Below are 23,977 nucleotides of genomic sequence, written 5' to 3' on the forward strand. Positions count from 1 at the left end.
CCTGGATACATTGTTGTGTTTATTTGAGGGGGATGGGTTGGATGGGGTGTCAGTAGTAGTAGTAACTGACTGTGTGTGTGTGTGTGTGTGTGTCAATCAAATATTCAGCGTGACCAATGGGCAGCTCAATGGAGGCTAGTCGGTGTGTTCTCTGGGGGGCACACGTCTTTAACCGATGCCCGTAGGGCGAACTCTGCCCCTCACTTCTTTAGTTGACTGGCGCCACCCTCCCTTCCTCGTCATCCTCCTTCCACAACACAAACGCAGGCGGTGCAATCAATAACGGCCTCACCCTCCTCCTCCTTCTAGCACCCTACCTCCCCCCTGCTCCAACCTCTCTTCTCTGCTTTCTATCTATCAGCACAGTGTTTGATGTTGCTTCATCATTCTCTGTCATCCCCCCCGACACCTTGATGTGTGTAATTGTGTTAGATTTGTCATGGTGGCATAGTTACTTGGCCCAGCTGGTATTAAGCCAGAGGGCGTTATTCCACGTACCTGCAACCCAGGCATTAGTTGTAAAATATCCGCGGCGTCTCATTTTATTTCAATGTGGCATTTTGCAGTTGTGGTTCACTTGGTTCTCCCAGTACCCCAAGGTACGTTCCGTCCTTTATTAAGGACCATTTTGCATTTTCTAATTTCCATTGTTCCCAACTCGCTCTGCTTCTTCCCTCTCACCAGGCAGTGAGGCATAAGCGATCTCGCATTAAAAATCAAACCCCACAGCAGATTGGTTGTAGGAAATGAGAGGAATTGATGGGGGGGGGTGGAGAGAAAGAAGTCTCACACATAAACAGTCAGACAGATGCCAGCATCATAGTAAGGCTGTGAAAAATTGCTTGGAAAAAATGTATCATTGGACATTTCTGGCACTGATTTTTCATTAGCACCTTATTTCTTAAAGACTGCGCTCAGTGTGAAAATATTTGACAGTAACCGTTCTTATTTCCCCCCCAGAGGAAAACTGGCATTGCTTTCCAAATATCTGTTTGGAAAGGAATGCAGTTTCATTTGTGTCGGATGTAAAGATCACTGTGTTAATGTGGAGGCTGCGTGAGTAGACGCACAATGGAATCAGATGTTTATTTGAAAAAAATGGGGTTTTTTTTTTTATTGGAAACCTTACCAGTGACGCTCCCAATTCATTATCTTCATCTTCGTTTCATCAAATCGCTTCATCAAACAATCCTCGTCTCCTAATGTAACACTGGCTAATTTCGTTTTGCGAGGCTTTTCTGTGCAACCTGTTGTGCGAGGAAAATCTAATCAATACATTTGTTTCGTGAGAAACAGTGGGGGGATGTAGTGCGAGAGGGGGAAAGATGGTGCGCACAGGAGACTGTGCAATGAGGAAGACGTAAGAGGCACTCTGAGAGAATCCGTCCTTGTCGATTATGCACGCGCTACAACCTTGACAGCCACATTAGATCTCTTTCTCCGTACACCAAACTACCATTAATAATGGATACATCTTTCTAGTTCTTTTTGCTTTCCTCTTCCCCTCCCCCCAGTATTGGCCCTTAAGGCGTCTACCCCTCTTTCCCTACCTCCATCCTGTCCTACTCTCCCCTTCCCCCCTGTCCCCCCACCGTTTCGGCTGCAAGCCCGCTACCCAGGAGCCACGGCAGGTGTGCACACATCTTACATGGTGCTGGCCACACAGCCTGCAGCACCCAAACAGTCATAATCAGACAGGCACACCCACCTGCTTGAGAAAGACCACTGTTGAATAGTTGCGTGTCTTTGCTTTCCCCTTTTTGTAGCGGTTCATGTTTTTGGGGTTTAGATGAGGACATTAGCCTGGTTTTGTTTCTCCTGACAGAAGCCCACAGACGGTGACAAATGAATATCACACAAATTCTGCAAAGACACTGAGGATGAAACGGCACATACAAGCTATTGTTAACACTCATCTGCAAGCACAGTGGTAAAAGGCGTGTTTTATTAATATTATTTGCTGTTTGATTGTCACTTTTCGCATCGCACTTATCATCCGATCCAAGATAACAGCCTCTAAAACACAAGCCTGATGCTTATCATCAGTTTTATCTGAATCTAGAATTGTAGGAGTCGCACAAAAGAGGAAAAAAAAAGGAAAAAACAGCACACAATAGCCCAAACCGTAATACACAATCAGTAGATGATCAGCAGTCAGCAGCCTGGAGTGAATCAGGATCTGCTTCATTGTCAGGTATGTTTAATAGTCTGTCAATCAGCTCATTTATTTGTCCTCTTCATTGTTAGGCCAAAACTGACATCTCACCAAATAATCATTCATTGTGTTTCCCCATTTTACCAGGTATTACAGAAGCTTTTCTAAAACATTTATTATGCATACTACATTTTATTCTGATGGGATTTGTTTTTTAAATTTAGACTATAGAGTCAGCAAGTTCTTTTTTTTTTTTCTTTTTTTTTTTAATGGTTGTTTTTTTTAAAAACAGAGCCACGGTAGGGGATGGTTAAGATTTATGGGTTAAATAATAAATAAATTGTTAGCTACAGGAGTATTTGTGTGTGTAATTCAACTTTTCACAGTTTGCGAACCACCATTAAAAAAAAAAAAAAAAAACTAAACTAGAAGAACCAATGTTGCTAACTACCTTGTGTTGAATTGGTAAAATGTTTATGGCACAGTGAGATTAGATGCTGCTGTACAACTGCAGCTTTCATTTTGGCTGCATTCCCCCTAATAAATGGACAATAATTAAACTTAAGGGCAAAGTGTATACCAGCTTAACCGATGTATGTGCAGAGTGGGTTGAGAGCGGGTAGGGTGTGTATTGCTTCTGCTAGAAACGCTGCTCATTACACACTAGAGTTTTGTGCAAGCTAATCTGGCTGAATCTTAGTTTTTTAGCATGAGCTGATGGCGCATATGAACCCTAAGACTTGTCAATGCATTTAATTCAGTGTGTGATGTGCATGGCTGCCACATTGCATAGATCTCTCATGCACATAACTCCTCATGTAATTGCTTTCATGGGATGATAGGGGATAATAACATGCATTCAATGCATTTTTGCATTTAAAAGGCACTAATGCAAAAACAAATCCTCCCACCGTGAAAAAATAAGAAAATGGGACTTGTGTGTTTAGTGCAGTAGCTTTATGTCGTAACATTAATTCCTGTGGAGGCAGTACTGGCCTCCCAAAAACTCTTCTCTAGTGGTTATCTCAATTTGTTTGGCATATTGAAGAGGATAAACCTGTCCATACCTAAGCTAAAAGAGGCATGAGAAGAGATGATGCTGCGCAAGGAATGTAAATCTCTTTTAGCTTAAAATTTTATTGTTATGGCCCAACAGTAAACGGATAACGTGGTATTGGTGTTTCCTTGGTTTACGCATGCTCTGATGGGCTCTATCCTTGCGATGACTGGTGAATGGTCTGCTATTTAGCATACTGTGACAGCAGCATCCCTGCATTTAGTGGCTGCATTTATGGGTTTCTGAAATTGTCACTCAGACATGATGTGTATTGAGTGTCTCTGTTGACAGGTGCTATATTTCCTTTCAAAGATGTAACCAAACACAACACCATAAACTGGGCTTGTTTGGATCCTATTGTCATGGATTGTCACGGTCAAACCACAATACAATAATAAAAAAAATCAATGAAAAAGTTGAGCGGAGGGTGGCGTTACACCCACTTGACAGATTAAGGGCAGGTTTACAATCCTCACATGGCAGGAATCCTCTTCCCTTCCCACTTCTCTGGGATTATCCTCTTCTTCTTTAACTCTGTATGTCTTCTACTGTATTTCAAATCAAATCAAATCAAATCACTTTTTATTGTCACATCACATGTGCAGGCACACTGGCACAGCACATGCGAGTGAAATTCTTGTGTGCGAGCCCCACAAGCAACAGAGATGTGCAAACACAACAACACAAACGAGCAAAATACAAGAATGGCCAACCTGAAACTAATAAATATATGTACAATATATAATAGTGTATGCATTTCTGGATGTGTATACTAAATATTTTCCTACGTGTGTGTGTGTGTGTGTGTATACACATTTTTACAAATTAAATAGTAAAAAAATAAAATAAAATAATAATAATAATAATAATAATAATAATAATAATAATAATAAAATATATAAAATATACAGAGTTGAATATGTGCAAATTTGGGAAGCCATTTGTGTAGTTTAAGCACTGTAGGCTGTTATGTTGCTGAGTAGGATAGTAAGAGTTCCCACTGAAGTGGTGACTTATGGCCTTATTGGTTTAGGTTTACTCAGAGGTCTCACACTCTGCTAACCATATGATCAACCCTCACTGTGTCTGTGAGAAACGCTGTCAGTCGAGCCTTCTACGAAGAAACAGCTTCTCAATTGCCGCTGAATAATTGGTGACCTTTTTCTCTACTGAGGTTCACAGCAGCACACTGTGGAGACCAATCTGTGTGTGTCTGTCAGATTAACACAGTTGTGTATGTGCCTTTGTGCTGAAGCGAGAGGATGCCATAAAGACGGCCGTTGAGGGTTTTGGTCTAGAAGCTGGGAGTGTTGTCTGTTGGAATTTGCTTTCCTTTTCCTCATGGGAGCATCTTCCACTTCCCACCCGAGGTGATCTGTCTTCCTGTCATCTTATTGATCCCCTCCAATCATCATTAATATGGGGAAAAGGCCACCGAGCCTGAGATGTGGGGCTAGTAGCTTCTGTTTGACATTGAGAAGGTGCATGAGTGAAATGGAAGAAATGATTCATCTAGCAAAGAATTATATTCTTTGAGCCAGACTACCTTCCATCTCTCCTCTTGCAAAAATGTCTGCCTCCCAGGGAAGGCTTTTACGAAAAGCCCTGCACTTAGGCACGGTGTAAATAAAACTGCAATATCATGTCAGCACAGCCAGCCACGCAGGTGTGCTGGAGATTTTTGACCTTGTGAGCATGGATGACAAAACCCTTTTGAAGCAAAGGGTTCGCAGAAACAAGGGATTTTAATCTTTTAGCATCAGGTGGCCTTGCTGAGCTCAAGTCTGCTCAGAATCACTCCAGTGAATGTCAGCTCTGTATCTAGCTGCATACACTCTCCCTCTGTAATTTGTTTAGAAAACGGGGATCGGGAAGCAGTTTCAGGTGCATTTTGATTTGTTGAGCTGGCTGAAAATTGAACATATTTCAAATCCACTCAAGATGCTGCATGTGGTTTTTCTTTTCTTTTTTTCTCCCCCGTCCGTCGTTTTATTTTAATTTGCACTTCATTTACATTCATATTGAATTTGTTGTGTGCCATATGCTCCCTGACGTTGTCATGGGATACAAGCCAGACTGATCATTTCCTTTTCGGAGGCAGCTGAGCACATTCATTTGTATTTGTTTAAAGTGATGAGATAAGGAGAGGAAAAGTCTCCCCTCAAGCAATGGGTAAATGTTGGCTAGAATTAAAATGTTAACATTGTGCACTATTACATTTCTGCTTGACACATGCGGGCTGCCAACAGGTATCCTTCAATATAATATCATGCCAACATGCAAAAGATTGTAGTCTGTGGAGAAGGAATGGACAGTTTGCTTGGATCCCATGTCAAACGAGCAGCTGGAGCTTTTGCAGTGTTCCTCTGGCTCGATCCAGGCTTGTTTGAAAATCTCTGCATGTGTTCACTGTAAACCAGAAGTGAAAATGACTGTTTTTGATACACAATAAAATGCCCTTGGAGGCCATGTCCAAAACACTTGCCAGGCAGCGCTGGCACAATCAAGAGACTTCTGCTCAGTAATTTACAGCAAAGCTTTTTTCCTTCAACCTGGGACGGCCTGGCAACATTTCTTTATTCATCCCCCTCCTGAACTTGTTAGTAAATCACGGCCATTGTGAGGTGCCAGAGAAATTGTCCATTAATAAGCACTATGCCTAGTCAAGTGGCACAAGAAGCGCAAGGGTCAGGCCCGCCTTCCAATCATTATACCTCATCCACTTCCTAGTAAAAGGCCCTTAGCTGCTCAGCTACAGGTCGCCATGGAGACCCAGGACGGGGAGTGGAGTGTGGGGTGGGGGTTGCTGGGTTGGAGAGCACCGCAGACGACCATTAGCAGCCCATTCTATGGTAATTAATGATCATCCCACTGGCTCCAAATCAGGGCCTGCAGAAAAACAGACAAGTCTGCTCTCTGAGAGCAAATGTCACAGTGGAAAGAACTGTGTCAGTGGACTGGAGAGGGCAGCCGAGGGTTTTTTTTCTCTCTTTTTAAAATAAATTGATGGAAAATGGTGACATGATGATGACTGCACAAGTGGAATGGAAAAGTAATGGATGTGTAAGTGACTTATGTTAGATGGTTGGGTGGGTCGGGGGGGGGGCGTGGCTGTGGAAAGATATAATCATTCGGTTTTACATAAGCATCCTTCAAAACATCCCATTTCACAAGAACAGAAGAATTAACAAGAAGATTGCCGTTTCCACTCTTTCACTTACTTGACACATTTGACTGGTGTCTATCCCCTTCTGCTAAAATAATCACTTGTCTAATCGAATTATGAGCACTGTTAACATTGCAAATATGAAGCCCACGTTATTGGTTTTCTAATCAAATCTGAGGTCTGCTTGCCCTTAGGGGATTCTCAGTCAGCAGACAAGCAAGGTAGCCAATCAACCAGGCGCAGCGGCTTTGAAGTGCCGGCAGACCAAAACTACCCATCTCCCCCTCGTCCTTTCCTCGAGTAAATAGCCCCTCTCCACAACTGAATTCGCATATACTCAGACACAAAAGCAATTCTGTGGGCGACTGGAAATGCAAAACAAATGCCACACAGATGCCCATGTTTGACGATGCTGATGGAAGTGGACAAGAACATGGGGGAGCACGCTTAACACACAGCGCACACAACAGAACAATTGGTGGCACGCAAGCAAACACCGGCGCCACATTCACGGGCCAGTGCTGCTCTCCCTGACAAGCGTGATGTGTGTGTGCTCAGAAAGTCTGGGCACATAACCCACGCTGACACTACACCTTTATCACACAGACACACTGGGCGGATTAAAAGACGTTGTGCCAGATTCATATGCAGGTCGAAGGCAGGAGTGTGATTGCATCAGTGCATAATTTCCTGGTGTTTCTGAAGTACACTGATTCTTACAAGACAAGCATTCAGCAACTTAAGGTGACAGGTTTATCCTTCTCTTACAAGTTTTAAGGACGAGAAGGGGAAAAAAAAAGTTCTGACAGCTTTGTGGTGCATTTAGTGTGGGGCTTGTGAGCTGGCCTGCTCACATGCCAACTGTGTTCTCACACATGCTTGATGTTTGCAGACATGTCCGTGTGTTCCATGCAAATGATGGGTGACCAAAGTAGACACACGGAGGTTTTTTGGGGCAGCTGCCATGTATGTTTTTGCGACCAACATAGCAACGATCAGCAGCCTGTAGCAACCAATTGCCATCTGTTGGGAGCTGGCGGTTGCCATGGGGTTGCCGACTTGTCTTTGGGCCTTTGTGAGTGAAGCCTAACAATTATTGCCTTCCCCAAGTGGAACTGCATGTGAAAATGCAGTTGTCTGACATGCATTAAACGGTCTTTACCCTGCCTGTTCCTCAGTATAAAGTTCATGCGATGTTTAATTGCACCCATGTAAAAGTTGTGCGGGTAACCAATGACCCCCCCCCCCCCCCCCAAAAAAAAATAAATAAATAAAATTAAAGCGTATTTTTAGCTGTAAGTGTGTGTGAAGGAAACTGCCTCCTGTTTCGTGTGTGTGCACTGACTCCATATAAGGAAGGGCAACTGTGGACAGTGTCCTGGTGTAATTCACTGATTCCACGCTGTCTTGCAGTTCCTTATGGCCTCATACAGGAAGTCCAGTTAATGTCACAAGCTTTGGTTGTTGTTATTCTAGACATTCCTTCTAAGGGATGCTGCATCCTCGTCTGTGCCATGGCAGCGAATTCTAGCATGTCTGTCACCCACCGACTCATCCCAGGGGCGCTATCAGTGCTCAGCCTCTCACAGGCATGCATGTACACACTGCGTCCCACTCTCCTAATCCTTCTCTTTCTCCCCTCGCTCTCTCTCTCTCCCCCTCCTCCTCTTCTGCCTGCAATTCCTGTTTATCTCCCTTGCTCTGCCTTTGCTTTACCTTCCCTGTCCTCACTCCTCTCTTCTCCGCCTTCTTTGCTATCAAAGGCGGTGGAGAGTATTATCACCTCGAACCATCCTCTCTGTCGCTGGGCTAATGCAGTCCAAACCACACACGCGCAAAGGCACAGAAATGGAAATAAAGTATATACAGAGGAAAAAGAGAGAAGCCTTATCAGCCCCCACTGGCTTCAGACCCTCAATTAATTTTGCCATTAACCGAATCCCATTACTCCCACTGCTATTACACAGCCATGACGTCTCACCCTCACTGGTGGAAGACGCTGCCAACACACATGTATTATGCTCTGCCTTACACACCGATGCCAGTTCTGTCTTTTCCAACTGACATCCATTTACATCCTAATGATGGAAGCAAATCCCAGTGCGGTCATGTGACCTGTCACCCTTCCTTGCGAGTCACTGAGCATGTACAGCTCTGCACAGCCCCATCTGCCACCAAATATGAGAGCAGAGGTGTGATGGATAGGGATGCAGACAGGGAACGGCGGTGAAGTACAGGTGAGGAATAAGAAAAGGAAAGCAACGGGGTTATTAAGTGATAAGAGAGTGCATACCGCAGAGATGAGGTGAAAGAAACGGAGAATTGGGATTCTACCCACATTTCTACTTTTCTTTTTTTGACCCGCTCACAATCTGATGTGTTACTGTGGCCCCTGGGCTACACAGGGACCAGTGGTGAAGCTGTTTACTAGACTCAACGGCTCATTTCCTTTTGAGGGAATCGCTTGTAGCCCAGCCCCTCACATGCCTGATACCGATTTCTCTCCTGCCGTTCACCCTTGCCTGTGTCTGCAGCTCTCTCCCCATCTCACCACAATGTTCTCTGCCACAGCAGGCTGTGGTGCAGAGTAACTCGACTCCATTTTGAAACCCAAGTGCTCTTGTTTTGACTTTCTGACTCGCGGAGAAAGTGATCTTGGCTGCAGGGCAGAGAGGGACGGAGTCGCTTTCAGAGGGAATTTAAACTTCCTGGGTTTGAATTTCAAATACTGCTGAGTTTGTTATTGTTTCTGAGTTACTAATTTATCTTCTGTGCCTTTCTGTTTGGCTTTTTTTCCCACCCATCTGGTATAAAAATTTCTTTTCTGTATTTGCAGATAAACCTGCTTGCAAAGCACTCTGCGGTTTTCAGTGAGCTGCGTGCGTTGCTGTGTACTCGTAGCTTACGGGTTCGAGTCTGGTTCAGAGCTTACACTGCGCAGTAGATCATCCCCGCATCACACTGGAAATAGTACAAAGCCAGGGTGCCCTGATGGTGCATTTGGCTCAGCTGTGTCCATATTTTTCTGAGACCTCTGGTGATTGAATCCAACCCAGGATGTTGGCTTTTAGACATGTGTAATTATAGTGAAATTGGTGTTTTGATGTTTGTATTACAACAAGAATGAATATTTATATTTAAAAAAACAAAACAAAACTGAATAAAGCTTTTAAGGAAGCATTGCAGATAAAAGCTGCCTTCAGACCAAACAGTTGTGGGGACTACCTGGGGGTAAGTACCCCCTGAGGAGGATCCCTGGGAACCGTATAGCTTCCAAGCCTTTTGTTTTCCCACTGATAATAGAAACTCTAAAGTGATGTAATAGGAAGCCAGTGGTAATGCAATGTCACCTCTTTATATTCTCTTTTGTTTTCCTGTAATCCTACTTCAACTTCTTGATTTTCTACATTGCTTAGCGACGGGTTGCCTGCTTAACAGCAAAAAAACCAGAACAGCTAGCGAGAGATGTGCATATGTCGCTCTCATGAGTCAATATTGAGTTCAATTTCCTCCCTTTTACTGGCTAACATTAAGACATGTTGGCATGCTTCTGCTGTACCAGGTGCTGATTCTGTATTCAAGTGTTTGACCAGTCGATGTTAACTTCATTTTGGACACAGCTGATCTACGTCGCTTTAGCCTTGCTCTAAAAACAGAGTTCCCGGCAACAAAAGCAAACGTCAGCAGCTGCTTTAACTGTGGAAAAACCTCCTAAATATGTAGCACTCTGCTCAATCTGACAAAGTTGGGAAAACACACAAATCTCTAATCCATCCTGCTAATATCATATCCCACTCTATCGTACCATCCCATTGCCTCTGTTCTCCTCAGTCACGTACGCTATGTAGTACACGCTGTATATATACATGTGTGTTTTTTAGTACCTTCACCCCTCCTTCCCCTACCCTGACCCCTAATTCTGTGTCTCTCTGTCCTCCCCACCCTTGCCCAGGGGGCTCCATAAATATCATTTCATCCTGTGGAGCCGCTGACACGCTGCAAAGGGCCTACGATAAATAATTCACTCCCTCGGTGCAGCGCAGGCAGACTCCCCCTGCTTAGGAATTCAGCATGAGCGTGTGTACATTAGGGTGGAAGGGCTTGTGTTGGTGGTGATAGTACACACAGCTATACCGGGTCAACGTATGCTACATACTAACACAGAGCTATATAAAGGATTCAGATGATTTAGCATAGGGTGCAGACTACATTAGTCCTTCACATTGATCTTCTCTCACTGACTGCTGGTCAAGCACACCAAAATGTCTTGCCTCATTGAAATGCCGATGTTTCCTATACATGTGGTATTTTTTTCTAACCAGCATCAGGCCAGCACACTTTTTTCTTCCTCTGTGGTTCACAGCATGCTGAATTAGGTTGATCTAGACCTGCCCTCTTTTAGTACTAGCGCACTGATTTATTGATGATGCTCAGGATTATTAATGCCAGTAGCCTGCTCTTTGCTTACTGAGCTGGCATGAGAGTCAGGCCTCCCAGTATCTAAGGGCCTAGTGATGGAGAGTGGCAGACAATGGAGAAGAAACAGAAGTCAGCGGGCTTTCTGTGGAAGCTTTGAGTCAAAAGTGAGAAAGCCGCGCCAGTCGTCATTGCACGGTTTTGTAGTACAAGTCGGGGAACGGTGACAGACGCTTTTCATTTGGTAGTTGGATCTTCCCTCCTTTTTTTCATTCTTTTATTTCCTCACACCATCTCACATTTAGTCAAGTAAGGGTGTGTGAGTGACAGGACTGAGAAGGAATTGAGGCACTGAAAGTCTGTCTTCTGTCAGAGTATGTGATTAATGCTATATGTGTGTGCATCCTTATATCTGTATGTGGTCTGCTGAGAGTTGTGTGTGTCTATACCACTATTTGTTCTTGTGGTTTTTTTAGCCACACACTTGCTTACCTGCCTTCACGTGGGGAATGGTTAGTACGTTCTTGTCCACAGCCCATTCGCTTTGAACTTAAAAGGCTTTGGTTCAGTTCAAGTCTTTTCAAATATTTCCGAGTCGTGTCTGTCTTGAGATCTGTGCGTCTTTATCGACTGAACTGCAGGTAAGCTCGGTTGCTGGTACTTCCACCTAGATAGATTTTTTGTTTTTTGTAACTACTGTACATAATCTGAGTCTTATTAGTGTGTTTCAGCAGCCCCCGTTTGCTCAAGCTCTTCGCCACTCTCTGGTGTAGCTCTTTGCGCTAACAACAGTGTTTTCTTGTTTGTCAGAAGCTTGAATGAACGCTACTCCAATAACACATAAACACACACTTTACTGGCCCACTCGAGCTCCTAATAAACGTGGCAACAAGAAGAAGTGACGAGCACAGTGGCTGGAGGAGGGCAGAGGGCACTATTGTTTGTCTCCTCCTCACCCTCCAACCCTCCACCCGTTCTAATGGATGCCAAGGAAGGAGAGAGAGGCTGGGATTTGATTAGCCTCAAGCTGGAGCGTCTAATTGCCCCTTCCACCAAAGCTCTTCCATATTGAAATGATTTATTCATCATCAAGCTCCAAACGGCCCCTTGAAATGGGCTGCCAGAAAGCAGGATGCTCGATCCTTTGCTCCCCTGCCTTACACTATTGTCTCTGTCATCGGAGAGCATAATGGGCGGGATGTTGCCATTGCTAGTAGGATGTAGGTTGGATGTTTACGGCTATGGTAATGGCAGGCAGTACCATTGTTAAACATTCATTATGTGAAGACTGTCTTGGCAAAGTGGAGAAATAATGCCCCGTGTGCTGCTGCTGTGCCTGCCCTATGCCGCTGTATCATCTGTAGTAGTCGTGGCAGTCCCCCGGACCATAATGGAACAACTGTTTAAAACACAAGTGTGTTTTCTCTGTATTTAATTTACATGGCAAATGTGCTTTTTGTCAACCCCAAGGGTTTATTTAAAGAAACCATACATCTTCAGCTTTAATAGATTGCTGGAGCTGTTCCCCCTTTCATCCCTAAGCTAAGCAAGTTTGTTAAAATACTTGCATCTAAAAATGCTCGGGGAAACTTTTAATCTTAGTGCTTTGCATCTACAAATCAGCCTGCTCTTATCCCTTATCCAAGAACACATTTCAGCACCAGTGGGGCTAAAATCTCTGTCAATCCCGAGCCGAAGAGCCTCTTACATAGTTAAATATGCTCTTTAAGGAAGCCTTTCAGCTTAGCTTTTGATATTTAAGCACAAGCAGGCAGTTGCATCGATTCTGAGTTATGAGCGGTGGACATTAATTGGTTTCACTGGGCGGCCTGAGAGAAATGCGCTAAGGTTCTTACACACAGTTCATGTTTAACTGTTTTTATTTAACCCTCTTCCAACCACCCTGAACATCAGTATCCAACCTTAATGTCACTCCGAATGAGCAGCCCCTCAGAGGATCACTTTAACACCTAAGCAAATTGGCTTTCAACAGAGTTATATTAATATGTTATTGGCCACCGGCGAGCAGTAGGTTAAATATAGGATGCTGGTGGTGTGGGCCTATCGAGGTGACCCTGTTACTATTCAAAGGGAAACAAGAACCCCGAGTACTTTGGCCCCGTAGACTTGCTCTTCTGGCTTGCATGTAGGCCAGTTGTGCTTCTGTGGTGCACAAAGACTGACCATATGTAGTGTCAAAGTTCTGCCTGCCGTGCAGTTTTTTTTCTCATCCCGATTGCAGCATAACCTAAAGTCTGGGTCAGCCAACAGGCGCAAGTGTGGAATGAAGGAAAAGCATGTGTTTGTCCCTTGTATTTTCATCAAGTGTTGTTTCTCTCTGACCCGCTCGGTCCCTCGGCTGTGTGTAGCCCTGCTCCCGTTGACCAGATTAATGCTATTCCACAGGCATTGACTTAATCTCCAAACAGGATTGCTCTAAGCCTTGACGAGGTAATATGGGCTAAACAGATTGCACCGGTGCACAATCAGAGTTACTGTAATGTGACGCTACAAATCTGGGTGCTGTCGCATTAGCACGTTATACCGTAACCTTCGCAGGTTTACAGATTGCGCTATGCTGTTCAGACGAATTTACTTGTTTACTTTTAATTCATAGGAAATTATTATCTGCCGTTGTTTTTTAATCATGCTACGTGTCCCGTGCCATTCAGTGAATGCGATGAGAAGGAGCTGAGAGTATCGGAGAGATGATAAATGCTCATCAAATTGGAATTGTCTCCCACCATCACATTACTGCCTGGAGAGGCTCCATCATCGCAGCCGTAGCTGCCAAGTGCTCACAGAGGATGGAGTGGAGGCTGGAGGGTGGTATTAGGAGGTAGACTGTCCTTTACCTTGAAGTAATGAATTGTGTTACCTTTGAGTTTCTCAGTAAACCCTGTGTGTGATTTAAGTGCAATAACATGTGACCAGCCTCCTGGTTTAAACGGCCTGTGACAGCAGTAATATTGTTATAAATACTTTTGGAAAATTCTCTGAAATCACAGAAAAACCGATAACTGGGACATTCAGGGTCTGTGCAGGCTTGTTCTTGTGAGTGTTGTGATTTTTTTTTTCATTTTTACCTTAACTACCTAACTTAACTACTGTCTTATATGTAAAACTTTTGTTTCACCATCAGGCTTTTTCTGACAGAACTAATTACCGTCACCTGCCAGTGACAACTACAGCTTCTTGCCTAAAGTTGGCTTGCAGACTTGAGGCCGAGAAGGCCGACTGGAAAATGGGAAACTGAATGGCTATGTGTGCAATTTATTTATGTGTGATTAGTGTCAGCTTTTTTTTTCTTTCCTTTTTTTACATGCTGGTTTACTTGGCTTGAAACAGGCACAGAGAGATGAGGGCTAAATTGATTCTGAACGAGACATAGTGGCTGGCTAATGAATCTGGTTAATTGACTGTGTAAGGGGCTGCCGTAACAGTCAGACAGTTAAGAGCAGCAGCAGCAGCAGCCTGCAGAATCCAGCCAGCTCATCTGTGGTTGCGTCACTCTGCCCGTATTGATTTTGGTCTTGAAGTCATGACACCTTTGAAATTATTGTAAGCAGAAAAGTATTATTACTGTGATCATGGCAATTATTACTGCTCCATCAGAGGCTGTTGGGTGTCTTGACACTCTTGTAAAGTGATTAGCCTCTTCCCTGAGAATGTAGAAGGGTCCCGCTGGGGATTGCAGACCCCCTTCTCCCTCTTGGGACTTGAACTGACAGTCTTGTGTGATGGCTGGAGACAAAGACCCCCCCCAAAAAGAAATTTACAGGCAGCATTACCTAGCGGGCTCTTCCGTTTTGTAGCTACACCCTTGTTCCCCTTCTTTCAGGTGAGACTAGAAGAGTATTTAAAGAGATTGCAGCTTTCATTTCACAGGAAATGAAATGTAGAGCTTCCGACTGCGCAATGACAAAGAAATCCATGGTCCCTGTTCTTAAGCACATGGACGCCCACTCATGCACAGACAGCTTGTACAAACACTGTCTGAGGCATCTCCCTTGGTACTGGCAGGGCTCTCCAGGAGCTGCCGCCTCCTCACAGCTCCTCTTCAGATCATCAACACCTCACAGTGGAGATTTTATTACTCTCTCGATTGTCTGGATCTCAAGCTAGCCTCTGAGTTGCAAAGCACCCCTCCCTGGACTCTCCCAAATCCTCTTTGTTCTTCGTTTGTCAGTTACTACATTTATTCACTTAAGATGTGATACTCCTCGGCTACTGCCCCGTTTTTGTTTTTTGGGTTTTTTTGTTTGTTTTTTTAAATCCCCCCCCCCCCCCATGCTTTCCTTCTTCTTGCTCCCGTTCACACGTTTCCTCCCACCTTGCTTGCTCAAGTTCAATAAGCAAACAATCCCACTTCCTCTCAACACCCAGCTTCGTCGCGGTGATTTGCCGTGCTTGTCAGGTCGAATATTGAGCGACACTATGGCCCCTGTCAACAAAAGGAAGGCCCCGGAAGCCAGAGGGCCGGCGTTATTTGTGTGTAGGGTGGATTATCTCCCCCACACGCCATTCTGCCTTTTCTCATTGTCTGGCGTGTAACCGGCATGCAGCATGCCGATGCCAGGATGGCTCCCTTGTGGAATACACAAGGCCTGGTGCCTGCCATGCTTTGGTAAAACTCACTTTGGCAAAACAGAATAATTCATGGGGTATTTTTGCACAGACAGCCGAGTTCTACACAGATTCACTGGCATCCTTGTCCACTGACCCTCTGGACAGTGTCCAGCACCATTTTCTTGATTAAACTCTGGGTGAGGACGGAGAATAGCAAGCGGTGTATGTCACTGTGAGTGTTTCATAAGATGACCTTGTTGGGAGTGCTGTCAGTGATGTTAAACCATTGAACATATGTTCCGAGTTTTCGAGCCCCCTTTTATATCCAGCTCTCATTACTCCATGATGCGCGTCTGTAGCTGCCCGTGTTTTGAATTCAGCACACGCCGTTTATTGTGTCTGATTGTCTGCGTGTCTGCGTTTGTATGCGTAGGGCTCTCTCTCAATCGGACCTACAGTTTTCAAAGAGTGCGTTCCAGCTGTGCAGAGACAAAGAACACTCAGATAAAAGGCAGATTTCAAAATGAAGGAGGGCTTTTGGCTAAAAGCAAGCGGCGACCACCGGCATACCCGTCCTCCCAACGCCGTGATTGCGCCATGCTGAGCTGCAGTTGGCCATTGTAATCAATGGCGCAGCAGGTGTCTCGGCCCTCATTGACACAGGTAGTGACGCCTGTACACACATTGCTATATGCAATTTGTCTCAGACGTAACACCTTTGGACACAGAAATTAGGCGTGCGCACCATACACACTGTTTGTTTTACCCTTGGTAATGAGATGCAAATCATCATGCATGGGGAATTGGGGACCTCAGGAGAGGGCAGAGAGGGAGGGGCTGCAACACATGTGTTTTGGCGGTGGGGTATTCTTAGCCAGTAAACCCAGCGCACAAACTGATTTCACGGCAGGGAGTCACATGAGGTGTCAAAGGTGTCATGCTAAAATGGGATATCACACCGGCCTGCTGCTGGAAAAATGGGGAGGCATGGCACGGTACTTCCGACACCTCCCGGTATTGGACTGGGGATAGCTGGGGTCTTGCTTTCTTTGGTGGTAGTGCACTGGCCTTGTCAGCTTCTTTGCTTTTAAGACAGTAACTGAAAGCTAACAGGCTGCTTCAGATAGGATAATGAGTTGTTTCTGTGCCAGTTTCCTCATATTAAGACATGAGTGATGGATGACAAGAGCGAAAAGGGCTGCGAGGTGGGGGGAAACCCACAGAATATCAAAATGCCAGTTGCGGATGTAAAGTGTTTGAGTACTGATTCCCACAAATGCAGTTTTGAATGTGTAGACCTTGTATTTGCATGTGTAGCATATTCATGCAAACACGGATAACAGTCTAAGCCAGGGAGGATTTTCATCCCTCCTGAGGGAGTGAAAACCAACATGACTCCATCACAGTGGAAAGGTTTCAAACCAAACCAGTGAAGTTCCTTTTATCATTTCATACATTTGTTTTAATAGCTCCTCTACTTCTTCCTTCACATGTGTAGTCTTCTGTTTCAGCAGTCACTGTGACAAAGGCCTGAGCGCTGACATGTAGAAAGCCCTCTTTGTTGTTGTTGTCTTCAAAAGTTAACTAATCTCCCAGACAGTAGCTGTAAATGGTGTGACAGGGCCTCCCTTCTTTCAGTGTCACCCATCTTCCTGCATGCGTAGAAACTGGCATCTTGGTGCTTTGGGACCAACTGCAGTGGCAGACGGTGCATTCAAGGGATGGACTGTGGCATGCTGTTTCTACCATAATCTTGTAAAGGACTCCAAAATACCCCCCACCAGCTCAGCAGATATGCGCCATAATTTTGCATCCAAACCAGTGAACAGCTTGTCTGATATCTTGACTACAGTATCAGAGGATCTGATTAAAAAGGCTGCTGATTTTTTTTCATACTTTGCTCACTAACAGTTTACACTTACACCCTCAGAAGAAACGCTTAATAATATAAAAATGATAAAACTGGATTTCTTTTGCTATTTGGATGATGATTTCGGTGCACATTATTTTTATAGTATTGCACAGCAATTTGGAAATTAAGCAAATGTGCTTCAGCTACTAACCCCAAAGGAGTTCTGTAAAGTTGGGTCAGTTTATCATTCAGTCCCCTTCTCACACAAGCCTCATGAAATTCATGTTCTCCTTTCCTATTAAAACCGCTTTTCCATATTGACCTTAATATCAGCCCGATTTATGCGCAGAAGATGTCACGGGACACGTGTAATAGAGGAAATTGTTAAACCACACCGGGGAGTCCAAGGAAATTGGAAATCTTCAGTGTCACTTTATTGCGCAACCATCAGTTGTCGAAACATAAACCCTGCACCATATGGCTATTGTTATTCATTTTGCAGCCTTATTTGATGAAGGGCAGAGCACACAGGGACACGTGAGGAAAATGTTACACAGGGGTCTGGACATTTGTCTTGACTCTCAGTTGGATGTTGTGTTTTTGCTACTACAAGAGTTTGCGCTTTAATTAATGATGATGATGGGTACATGTAGTCGTGTGGGTGGGCGAAGGCTTGAAGTAAGCAGTGGACGATGCATACTGGTTTTGTAGCCAGTGCAGCTCTCATGTTCGCATTCTGCCATATCCTGTTACGTTCCGTGTGTTCTTTGCATTTACGAGTCACCGTGTTTCAAGCCACCGTGTATGTCTGCATGCTTTGGCTTGTTGCATGTTTGTGAGGTGAAAAGTGAAAGAGACTCGAAGACTGGGAAAAGAGTTGCTCAGTCTCCATTCCAACCACCTCCCTCCAATTTATAGCTCTTGGAGGGAGATCTGTCTGACAAGAGGCCTGTAATTAAAGTTGAGAAAAAAAGCCATGTCCAAATGCCCTACAGAGTTTTTTTTTTCCTTCTAGTTTTTTTTTGAAGACTTAAGGGAAGAAAAAGCTTTTCCATCATCGTATTGAAATCTTTCTCTCCCGCTGTAACTCTTACAACTCGAAACTTTACCTCCAGGGACCATTGTCAGTGCATAATATATCACAATGAGCTTGAAAAGTTATTACTTGTTGGTGACATGTGGTTTACCAAAAGACAATTTTACTATTTGACTGCATTACCAACTGCAGCCTTAAACATTGCACATTCTTACATTGCAATTTTATGACCTACTGTGTTGGCTGCATACCATTACACATTACGGACCGACGCTGACCTTGTTGATTACTTTGAAAATATAGTCCAAGTGCCTTTTACGTTTAAATTTGACAGCTAGTCAATTAGATTCTGTATAAAAACCCAGAGGCTACAGCTACAGCTCACAGGTCTTTGGGTTCAAGACTAAATCAATGATAAATTCCTTAGATGCCCATTTATATTTATCAAAATTTTTTTTTTTTTTAGTTTATTTATTATCCGTGATTGATGTCAACAAGCATTTGTGCACACTTTCAAATTCCGCATTTGCACTTTTAAAAATTAGATTCTGCATAAGGTATAAATACAGTATGTATGTAGTAAAAGTTTATCAAAACTATTCAATGAAATATTAAATGTCTTTTTGACTTTAACAATAATAGATGTTTTTGCTAAAAACTGATTTCAGATTTGAACTTTTAGTTCAAATCTTGAATCTTAAAAAGCATTCATAGGGCTCTTTTCTAGCTGTTAGAGTAGCTTTGCATGATTCACAGCTCAAAGTAATCCTTATGTGCCGTGTGGTGGGCTGTCTTGGTGCAAGCCATAGTTGCTGTGGAAACCAAAGTAGCCATGTCCTCGGTGAACCCATACGATCACATGAAGGTCTGCATCATTTGCTGTGCCTCTGCTATGCTAATGTTATCTTATACAATCCTCTCTTATTCTTATCCCGCATGCTGTTTGCAAAAATTGTGCTCCGCTATTTATCGAAATGGGTCAATCAGTCGTATGTTTTCTTTCTTTTTCTATTTCAAAAGCGCCTTGTATCGTATATTTGAAACAGTAGCTAGCTGGCACATGGTAATGGGTTAATTAGTGACCTTTTTTTATTAACACCCCTGCACCGCCGTTGGCATTTTTTTTGTTGTTTTTTTTACACTGACTGACATTGCCACAAAGGAACAAAGGGCACTGAATATACTTTTCACAGAGTTCTTTCTACAGTCGGTAGAACTCCTTTGGAAGCATGAAGGGCTGCCCAGGAAACCGTTGGGAGCACAGTTTTGGGCAGAGGAGGGGACAAAGAAAACCAGTTGCAGAATTTATTTAGATTTAGATTTGTCATTACTTTAAGAAATGCGTAGAAGACACTGTTTCTTTCCAACATGGACTTGTTTTTCCTTTCCTAACTCTGACCTGGGTGCAGGTATTCAAGTTGAGCTTTAAGGTGGTTTCCTGCGAAGCACTGATGGATATGAAATGGTTAAAAGCTGCTTATGGAGTGAGCATTTAGTTTGCCATGGTGGACCTGCAGAGCCAGTCGACTGAAGCAGGACTAGCCCAGCGCCTGAGCTGATCTGGCCAGCTGCCAGGAGCGCCCCATGCTGCAGACAATACCCACCTGTGTTAGGAAGGGGAGGGGGTTGGTGTGGAGAGTGTGAGAGTCAATGTACACACACACAGACACACACACACACAGACGGCAAGGTTTTTTTCTCTCTTTCAAACAGAGTGGTGCTCCTCCTCCCTTTCTGTTCTGTAGCTCTCCAAATGTCTATCAACAGGCTCCAGCTCTGATTTTGGCTCATTGTGTTGGACGCTGACGTTTGAAAGCAAACTCGGAGATGAAAATCAAAAGTGGGTTTTGAGATGACGAGAACATATAAGTGGGCAGAGGAACCGTTGGTCGCTTTTGCTCAACGGTTACCCCCTTCATCCGTGCCAGACACCCCCAATCGGATCCCTGCAACCCCTCCACAAATGTGCCTGGGGCTAGAAGGTTGAGGGGAAGGAGGGGAGGGCGGTGAGGGGTTCCCTAGGGGTCTCTACTCTCTGGTTACAGCAAAGAGGCTGCCACTGCCAGAGGGTTGCCATGGCAACGCTATTTGATTCCTACAACAATGCCAGAGCACCACTTCCCTCCCCATCCTCCTCCTCATCTCCTGAGCTACACTGAACACACACACTTGCGCGCACACACACACTTGCACACGAGCCCTGTGTGATTGGACGATTATGTCGGGGATCATGACACAGTCGCCACTTTGGGGGCTGACAATGCCCACGCGGATTAAAAGCTGGTTCTTTTGAAAATAAATTGCTGCCTGCAAATTAATTTAAATCTAATAATTAGCATTGTTCCAAATCTGGAATATCACATTGGAAATAATCTGATAACATTAGCAACAAAACAACCCAGACAGATCTCAGCCTGACTGAATACTGGCTGTTCCAGAAAGAAGTTTGGTAATCAGAAGTGCACTGACAGTTTTTAAAAATGTATTCATTTATTTATTTATTTTTGTCACCGAATGAAACTTAATGAGCCACAAGTAACTGAGACCAGACTGGGACAAGTCTGATCTCTCAGACGAGAGGGTGACTATGGTGAACAAGAATCTTTTTTGCAGTGTTACATTTACAACACATGTAAATGTGACATCTGACATCTAACAGAAGCTGACCATAGCTGGTACGCTCCCAGTATTTTGTACTTGTCAGTTTTATTGCATAGCAATGGGGCAAATCCCCAGGCACGTTTTTAGCTAAATTAGAGCCATAAAATAAAGCTTACAATGAGTTTATGGGCAACCGACTAAATAATAATGTCATAAATAATTAAATCTGCTCTGTAGTTGTGGTAGATAAATACTCCTGTCTCCTAGTAATATTAAATCTTGGTCGTTTCAGATAGAACAGAAGGGATATTTTTAGCAGCTCTGCTCTGATGCTGATTGAAGTGTAAAGCTAGATTCTTGTTTCTACACCAACCCCTTGAACAGTAAGAAAACATAGTAACATATTAGCCTACATGGGATCTGAGAGAGGGAGAGAGACGGAGAGAGTAAGCTCTTGGGTCTATTACACCAGACTCTGACAGTGATTCAGCTGACAATATAAATGTTTATTGGTGTATAGTGCAGCTTGGAGAAAGATGTCAGGGCAAGAAGTCTGTACTTTTAGGAAGGCTGTAATGTGTCTCACAGTAAAGAACATTGAGGAAAAGCAGAGTCTGTTGCTTGATGGTCTTGGACAGCATGTTTATGTGGTTTGGAGCAATAACTCTTCACTGTAAGAGTGCATTGTGTGGTAGTTTATGTCGGTGTGTAGTTATAATTTACATCCTTTGCTGTTGGGGGGGCATGCTGGGACGCTGAGGGATTAATACTGCTGGACCTGAGACCTCTACAGTAGTATTCCTCATATACATGCACACAACAGTTTATGCATCCTGTTTTTTTTTTCAGCATTTTCGTTTCTTCACAGGTATTTGGTTATGTTTCTAAATAGCTCCGTCTCTAAATGGCTGACAAAGCATTGTTTGCAATGTCTAAATCCCTACCAGGTGTTCAAATGTATTCACGTGACATGTCTGCTAACTACTTGAATCAATTCTTTTCGATGTTTGGCTCTCTTGTGAGCTGATGAAACATAATTGCAAGTGGTAATTTGGTCTTGGAAAATGGGATGAACCACTAATTTGAAAAGAAAAATGCTGCTGTGAAAATCAATAGGAAAATCCTTAGCATGCTAAAGAGAGAGCGCTGCTGCCATATGCCCATAACACGTCCTATGGTGTGCCCAGTGCTTAGCACCAGGGTGCCGGCAGGAAATGCCATATTGGCCTCCCAGGCCAGTGAGATCATTGGCTAAGCCCCCAGGGTGTGGACACATGGTCCCAGGCTGTCTCATTCTCTCGTCTCTGTCCTTCGTCCCCCTGCTGACATGACAAGCTGTATGCTCTAAGAACTCGTTTAAGCCTTTTCATCAAGGCTTTCACCTTTGATGGGCTTTTCGTGTTTGAGTACAAAGACAAATGCTGGAAAGGTGACGCTGAGATGATGTCATGCATGAATATAGGGACACCTGTGGGTAATTTAGATATTAAAAGTAAACAAGAGCTAGAATAGAGAGTAATTTTCTTAATCACCGCTATTTGAAAGGACAGCATGTTGCTTTTTACTGCGTGTTCAGATTAACGGCAAAAGACATTACCTATATCTTAGCTATAGCTAGATGGCCCTTGCTGGCTAAGCAGGGTCCCCTTAATATGATTAAGACAGATTATGGCGTTGTCTTCACATCAAAAGAGCCAAGACCAATTATCACCCCTGCCTTTCAGCATGACAGCCCTCCTGCTCTCTTCCCGCAAATGCAGAAAGGAAAGGAGAAAACAGAACCCGGGCTCTTGTAACACTCCAGAAGCCTCACGCTAATGGATGGATTCATCATTCATTCAGGCCTTTCATGTACAGTGTTAGGCTGTGATGGTGCACAGTTGCCAGTGCTTTGGCTAGACCCTAAAATAGATTGAGCGTCAAAGCCTATTATCCCGCTCCCAGAGGCATGTACAAACAGGTTCATGTGACAGAAAATGTGTTCTAAGGCAGTTAAAGAGTGAGGAACTGAAAACAAGCTTTTCATGCCTTCAGGTGTTTGTGAATATTTGTAGGGTTTTTTTTTTAGCAAGTTTTTAATTATTTGTGCATATTTTCGTAACAAGTTGTGCGTTCAGTGCAACAGGGACGACAGCTTTGCTTCGTTTTGCTTTGGTGCCCATTACCATAATCCCCCGTCAGGACGGGTCTTCCATTACCCCTTTGTGCTGTCTGTGGTCATGACAGGAAATCAAATGGATATGGATAAAAGTAGTCCCCGTGCCTCAACCCTTCCCAGCTTATAACACTTGCACACAACACACACGCTGCTCTGCTAAATTACTCTCATAGTTTCACTTTTCTCTAAAGTGCCAGAGCCTACGAGCTTGAACAAAGGTGCCCCCTGCATCCGTACCACCCATCAAAAGTGGAGCTGGAGTCGGCCCAGAGTGCTGTCAGGAGTTAAATAAAGTCATTAAAATCCTCTTTTTTTCCCCCCTAGTGGCCCAGTGTTCACTTCTTTATGAACATGGAGCTCTTGGCTTCACACAGAAGGTGACACATAGCTATAACCTTGTTTTTCTTTGTAAAAATTGTGTGCCTTTGCCTTCACTGGAACACAGATATTTCTAAGCTTTTCATTTCTCCACAGTAATTTTGTGAAGTCAGTTACTCTTTTTGCTTTCATATGCGCGTCACCTTTTATGGGAATTCAGCAAGAAAAGAATAACAAGAGAAGCTAAAGGTAAAGGTTCTTCTGAGTGTCGTCATCAGAACCTAGATGTTAACAAAGCTCTTTGACAGCTTTTTAAATTTTGGTCTGAGTAACCAGCAGCACAAAGCAGAGCCTGTTACATGTGCAGGAAGATAATTAGGGTCTATGTTGTGAGCTAATACCAAGGGGCAGACCAGCTCCTCGTATCGCTTGACCACAGCCACTCTCGGCATGTGCACTTCCAGCTTTCCCGCTGTGCTCGTTTTTCATCACAGAACCTGTGCCTTAAATTTCACATCCTCCGCGTGTGGATTTACACCTCTATTGTGTCCACATTACAGGACACGCATGTATATTAAATGCCCTGGGTACACAAGTAAATCCACAGCCACCGTGTCAGCACAGCTGGCATCACTGGGCGATGAGCAGG

General features: G+C 43.9%; 1 protein-coding gene across 12 annotated transcripts in view; it reads left to right on the forward strand.

The window, feature by feature from the left end:
* neo1a (neogenin 1a) overlaps nt 1-23,977 on the forward strand; it is a 162,517-nt gene that overhangs the window by 26,265 nt on the left and 112,275 nt on the right. The window lies entirely within an intron of this gene.

This window comes from Aulonocara stuartgranti, assembly GCF_965226115.1.
Source record: "Aulonocara stuartgranti genome assembly, chromosome: 1".
Classification (NCBI taxonomy): Eukaryota; Metazoa; Chordata; class Actinopteri; order Cichliformes; family Cichlidae; genus Aulonocara; species Aulonocara stuartgranti.